General features: G+C 35.2%; 1 long non-coding RNA gene across 1 annotated transcript; it reads left to right on the top strand.

Annotated features, from left to right (window-relative positions):
- The first annotated feature begins 2,918 nt into the window (after nucleotides 1–2,918).
- Nucleotides 2,919–6,277, top strand: LOC129880531 (uncharacterized). Its single transcript, XR_008765419.1, has 2 exons — nucleotides 2,919–3,371; nucleotides 6,056–6,277. It is a non-coding gene; the product is annotated as an uncharacterized LOC129880531 (long non-coding RNA).

Raw genomic sequence — 6,277 nt, 5'->3', positions numbered from 1 at the left:
TTGACTTTGATCATACCTTCAGGAAAACTACTTTAGAATAGAATTCTGACAGTTTCATCAGCTCCGTAATGGCCAAATTAGGCTAGTAGCATGGTCAGCACGAGTACTGAGGCAATTGGTATGAGTTTAAGACTATTTGGCACTTTTGCCTTTAAAATTTAGCCTACAGTTGACTTTGGTCAACATTTTTGTAAAATGCGCTCGGATAAAAATTCTGACAGTGCGGTTAGTTTCAAAATGTCGAGTTGGTCTAGAAAGACCCTTCGTTCGCTTCTCGAGGCTTTGGTCTAATCCCGAGGCCTATTATGAAATTTGGATCAAAATGGTCCTTAGGTGTGGCACCCACTTTCATTCATAACAACCTCATATGGAAATTTCAACTGCGCCATTAAGTCTAGAACGTCGAATTTAGTAGGGTGGCACATCTTATTTACGCGCACGGGATTCCGAATGAATTTTGAGCACCCCATCAGAGTATTTGAACTTGGTTAAAACTCAGATTTTAGCTGATATCTGGTGCAGTAAAAATTGTTCTGCATGATCGCGAGCCCCAAGTCGCGTTCGCAGGGGTCCATGAATTTGTTCTCCGCAATCACAGAGCCATGGCCGCATTCACGGAGGTGTAAGTCTTTGGTCTCTATGATCATAGTCCTCTGGCCGTGTTCATGAAGGTCAAGTTTCTTGGCCTCCGCGTTCGTAGAGCACTGTAACCGTGTTCGTGAAGGTCAATATCCTGGTCTTTTAATAAAGACCAAGGACGATTTTCAACTTCACTTTCAAATTTTCAACATAGATTTCTCCTCCATTTTAAGCTCAAATTAGGTGATTCAAAGGTCTAAATTCAAGATATTTTCGTGGGGAATCTAGTGGTGAGCTCCAAAATGGGAGGGGAAGCTTCATGTGAGGTAAGAATTTGTAATTAGCTACTAATTTAGTTGTTTTTGAAGGGGTATTTTGTTGAATTTATAGAGATTGTATCTTGATCATATGAACTCCATTTTTTCGTTATTTTTTAGGCTAAATTGTGGGGGGTTTCGCATGGAACGTCATGGTGTAATTTGTTTGGATTGGGAGGGTCTCATTTTTTTCAGAATTCGCTGATCAAGAAGCGACCATTTTCATCTTTTAGTTTGAATTTTGTGAATTTTTGTTGCATGCTAGTTTGGCGTAGTTTTACAACCCCGTACTGGTTACCAAATTGATTTGTGAGCTTGGGGAGATGTTTAGAACCTATTTTTGGGGTCAATTTCAGAATTTCAGACGTGGATCCTAAATTTCTCATTTTAGATCCCTAAAATTGATCTGTCTCCGAATTCGATAATTGTAGTGTCATAACGACCGTATTAACATTCTGATTCTATTGTTGATAGTCTGGCAGCATTCATAGGCCGCTCAGCAGGGAAAAACTCCAGTTTTATGAGTTTGGGCGCCCGTAGTTGTCTTAAAAATAGGCTAAAGTTTTTCCCTCGTAAGACTGAGCATGTTTAGGTAATTATACAATGATTTGTATGAGTTTGGTGGGATAGGGTGTCGACCATGCTAAATCCCTAAAATCCATGTCCTAGGCCTTATGGTAACACTTTGGAAGCATGTTTTGCCTTAGTCTAGGCTTAGACTAGTGTTGCCTTAAAATTGCGCGATTTTGGTGCCGTTGGGCCTTAGACCTTCTCTGATGTTGTTTCGGATAGTTAGCTCCCTGTAGACTAATATAGAAGACTTGAGTCTGATAGTCTAAGCCTTAGCTAGGCAGTTCCATCATCTCTGAAATGGAAAAATTAGGCTACTAACATAGTCATTACAAGTATCAAGGCTTTCGGTGTAAGTTTAGACCATTAGGCGTTTTAGCCTTTGAAATTTGGCCTAAGTTTGATTTTGGTCAACATTCTTGGAAAACGTTCTTGGATGAAAATTTTGTCAACGTGGTTAGTTTTGAAATGTTGATTTTGGTCCCAAACAACCCTTCGTGTGCTTCTCGGGACTTTTGGTCTAATTGCAAGGCCCATTGTGGAATTTGGCTAAAAATGGTACTTGGGGTAGGACCTATTTTTTTTCAAAATGACCTCGCATGGAAATTTTGATTGCGCCATTGAGTTTGATACGTCAAATTTGGAGGGTAGCATATCTCATTTACGCGTAGGGGATTCCAATTGAATACAAGCACCCCTTCAGAGACTTGGATAATGCCAAATCTCCATGTTGCAGCAGTTGCTGGTGTAGGGTATTTTTTCCCTTCGTGTTTGCTAGCGATGAGCCACGTTCGTGAAAGACAAGTGCATTGGCATCTGCATTCACGAAGATCAAGCAACATTCGGGGGTTTTCCCTACCTTCTCTGCGATCTTAGGGCCTGGGCCACGTTCTCGGAGTCCTGTCTCCTTTGCCTTCACGTTTGTGGGCCTCTGGCCACATTTATGGAGGTTAATTCTTGTGATCTCCGTGTACGCTGGCCACTGTGGCTGCATTCACGAAGGTCATTTTGGCATGATCTTTTTAATAAAGAGATAGACGCAATCAAAACTTCGTCCAAAACTTCAAAAGTGTTGTTGTTGTTGTTGTTGTATTTTGTTTATATGAAAAGTTATTATTTATTTACTTACTATATGTGTAGTATTTTTATTAATTAAATAGAAATCCATTCAATTTTCTTCCAAACTTTTTAAATTATAACATTCTCTATTCAATTATATTTCAATCCTAGTCAATTTTATTTAAAATCATGTCAACTCTAGCCTATTTATTGTACAAATCTTACCAATTCTAATCCATTTTGATCAAATATGGCTAAATTATAAATACCAAACTCCAAATTTTAATCCAAGACGTCCATCTCATCTTGATCAACGGACCGGATTAAATCTCCTATGCCTTTCCTATTTTAATATAACAAGCCCTTACCCTAAACCATTATTCTCCAAAGAGAAGAGGACCGCCCCCCATTTCCCTCTCCTTTCCAGCCACCGCCCACCTCCATTCCCATCTCAAATTCATTGTTCCACTTTCACCGGTAGGACCAAGCCACCTCCCACCTCCCTTTCTTCTCCCAGTCATCGTTGTACTCCTACCGATGAACCACAATCGCCTATCTATCTCGAGAATGGAGACCACCAGTGAATAGTCGCTCCACGCAATTGGTGGAGACAATCAATGATACCGCCTCACTCCTCACCCTCATCGCGCCTCTCATCTCCTCCGACGAACACACCGTCGTGTCTCCCCATGGCCGCCCTTTTCTCTTTCCTTCTTCGCTTAAACTCTGGGTAATCGAACCAGATGTCGACTAAATAGTAGCGAAGCCGGTACTACCATAGATAGAGCAGGATTGACCGTGTAACTTCAAAGTCGCATTAATTTTGTTGAAGATGGGTCTATCTCGGTATGTTTACTTTTTTGTCATTACAACTCTTTATTTTCCTCAAATGAACTGCTGAATCTGAGGTATATTGAGTTGTTTAGCTTATTAGCTTTTATATTTTTTCATTATATGTGTGGACTGGAGGTTCTATTTAGATTCATATTTCCTTTTTGATTAAAATCAATACACATGTTATTTTGATTTGTGGCATACCATAACTGAAATTTTACATGAGAATTCTTCGGTTTAATATCCCCATATGTTTGAGCCTCTTGTGGCCATCAATATTGACTACCAAATTTTGTCATATATGAGATCTCTTTCAATTTCAAATTAACTCGGATAAAATATCATTCTCAATTTCAAAATTAGCTTTAAATCTGATTGTTAGTACTTATGTGTTTTAAAGAGGAAGTTGATGCTCGGATTAATTAGTTTTCCTTGCCTTCTATTTTTCTTGGATTGTGACAGCCTTCAATTATGTTATTTTTGGTTAAAGTCCATCATAATGGTCGATTAAATTATTTTAGTATTCTGTCTTCATGATTCGTGCTTTTCATTTTTGCTTCTTGTAACTAATTGTTACTAGCTTATTTATGGTAATAGGCCTTGATTGATTCTGCAGACTTGGTTATGATAATGTTGATATGCAATACCTTAATTCCAGCATATCTCACTCCCTTAATTGGTTCTGTTGATTATTATATTATAATATAATCTCATTTCTTAATGGAAATATTTTATTTTGGGATATTAGTTATGTAAAAAATAGTATATTAACTGATTCCCTTGCCTTATTAATTCTAGATGGTTTGTTACTTAAATTAAATAAGATGGCAAACATTACTAGTTTATTATTCCATATGGGTATAGTTTCATTTTATTACCATTCATGGGTATATTTTGCTGAGATTTGCTATAATTCGTTTGTATATTTTACTATACAATTTGTGTACTGCGTTTGTATAATTTGTTATACAATTTGTAGTTTTTGTATAGCGTTTATATAATTTGTTGTACAATTCACAATTTTTGTATAGCATTTGTATATTTTTCTATACAATTTGTGTACAGCATTTGTATAATTCTCTATACAATTCGCAGTGTTTGTATATTTTGATAAACATATAATTCGTGGGTATAGCATTTTTATAATTCGCTACAATATTTGTATAATGACAAATTTATGTTTGCCATTATAAGTAATTAGGGAAACTATGTCCATATGGAGTTATTATGCTTAAATGATTTGTCATATATGAAATTTTCCCTTTTTTATGGTAAACTTTGTTAAATTATTTCTTTTGACTAATAAGGAAATACTTGTTTTCCTTCTCCTTTTACTGACTTCGTCTACTATAAAAGCATAACATCTGCTCTATTCTACGGGACTTTCATTAGCATAAAATTTGATACTAAAAAAAAGCAATAAGTTCTCTTTGCATATTGTTCTAAACACCTTCTCTGTTTTGATTTGCTACTCCAAGTCAAGTTTAAATCAAATACCTTCTTACTGATTAATTAATCTGCTCAACTGGTTAGTTCCTTTATTAATTTAATTATTTTCCTATATTGTGTACTATTAAATTTTGAATAAATTCATAATATTGATAAAAAGAAAGTTTTCCGAATCAATTCTTATTCCCTCTCCCTGTGTGTGAAGATATATTTGTTATTTGTTTGGTTTTCATGGGTTCGCCTCTGAATAAGCTTCATATGTGTGTGATTCTGTCTATTTTGTGTCATGCATAATTAACATGAATATGTCGCATAGTGTTTGTTCGTATTCTTTTAACAGGTTTGAACTTTAAGACCCAAGATAAGAAGAGTTGTTGGGAAGGGAATTTTCTGGGATCATTTAGTCTTATTTTAAGTTTTGACAAGATTATATATTCTGAAGTTATTTATTCTTTGGTACTGTAATAATTGTATGTAAAACACTCTCTATAATAATAAAACAATTCAGAGATAGACTAGGGGGGGGAACTAATGTGCTACTTGATATTTACTTATTTTTTTATCGTAATTTATTTGTGCGTGTTTAGAAGTACGCTATGAGATTGTTTGATCACTTGAAATATGCCATATCATCTCTTTACTAGAAAGCATGCTTATATGAATGTTATTAAAATACCCATAATGTATGTTTGAATTCTGTCAATTATTATGGCCTTTAGTGTTAATAAAGAAGCATGCAACTTCTAGTTGTAGACATCATGATCTAGGATTTTCATTTGGGTTTGTGGTATTTGGTAATGTATTTAAATTTATTTTGTTAAAAATGTAGTTTATGCTTAGAAACCATGACCATAAGTAATTCTTTGTCTATTAAATCATAATCATATGATCATTCATACAACTTGCAATATCATGTCTTGATAATCCCACCTATCCAGATATCATGGAATTATTCATATAACTTGAATTGGATCACGTCAGCACTTTACTTTGTATAAATCTTGCTTATAGTATTTAATCCTTGCCCTTAAAAGCTTTATTTTTAGAAATCATGCTTATAGGATTTTATAAATATTTTTTGACATACTAATTTCTATAGAAATCATCTCTATAGGTACTATCTACTAATCTAAATATGTTAAATATTTAGTATCATGTTCATAGGCCTTATTAAATATTTTTAGAATGTTATTTCACATAGACAGTATGCCTTGGAGTAACTGGTAAAATTATTGTCATGTGACCAGGAGATCACGGGTTCAAGACTTGGAAACAGCCTCTGGCAGAAATGCAAGGTAAGGCTGCGTACAATAGACCCTTGTGGTCAGATCCTTCGTCGAACCCCGCGCATTGTGGGAGATTTAGTGCACCGGGCTTCCCTTTTTTATTATGCCTATAGGATTTAATTATACTTTGAACATATTATGTTATATAGAAATCATGCCTATAGAATATAATAATATTTCAAA

This window comes from Solanum dulcamara, chromosome 2 (assembly GCF_947179165.1).
Source record: "Solanum dulcamara chromosome 2, daSolDulc1.2, whole genome shotgun sequence".
Taxonomy (NCBI): domain Eukaryota; kingdom Viridiplantae; phylum Streptophyta; class Magnoliopsida; order Solanales; family Solanaceae; genus Solanum; species Solanum dulcamara.
This window is presented reverse-complemented; position numbering and strand designations above follow the sequence as displayed.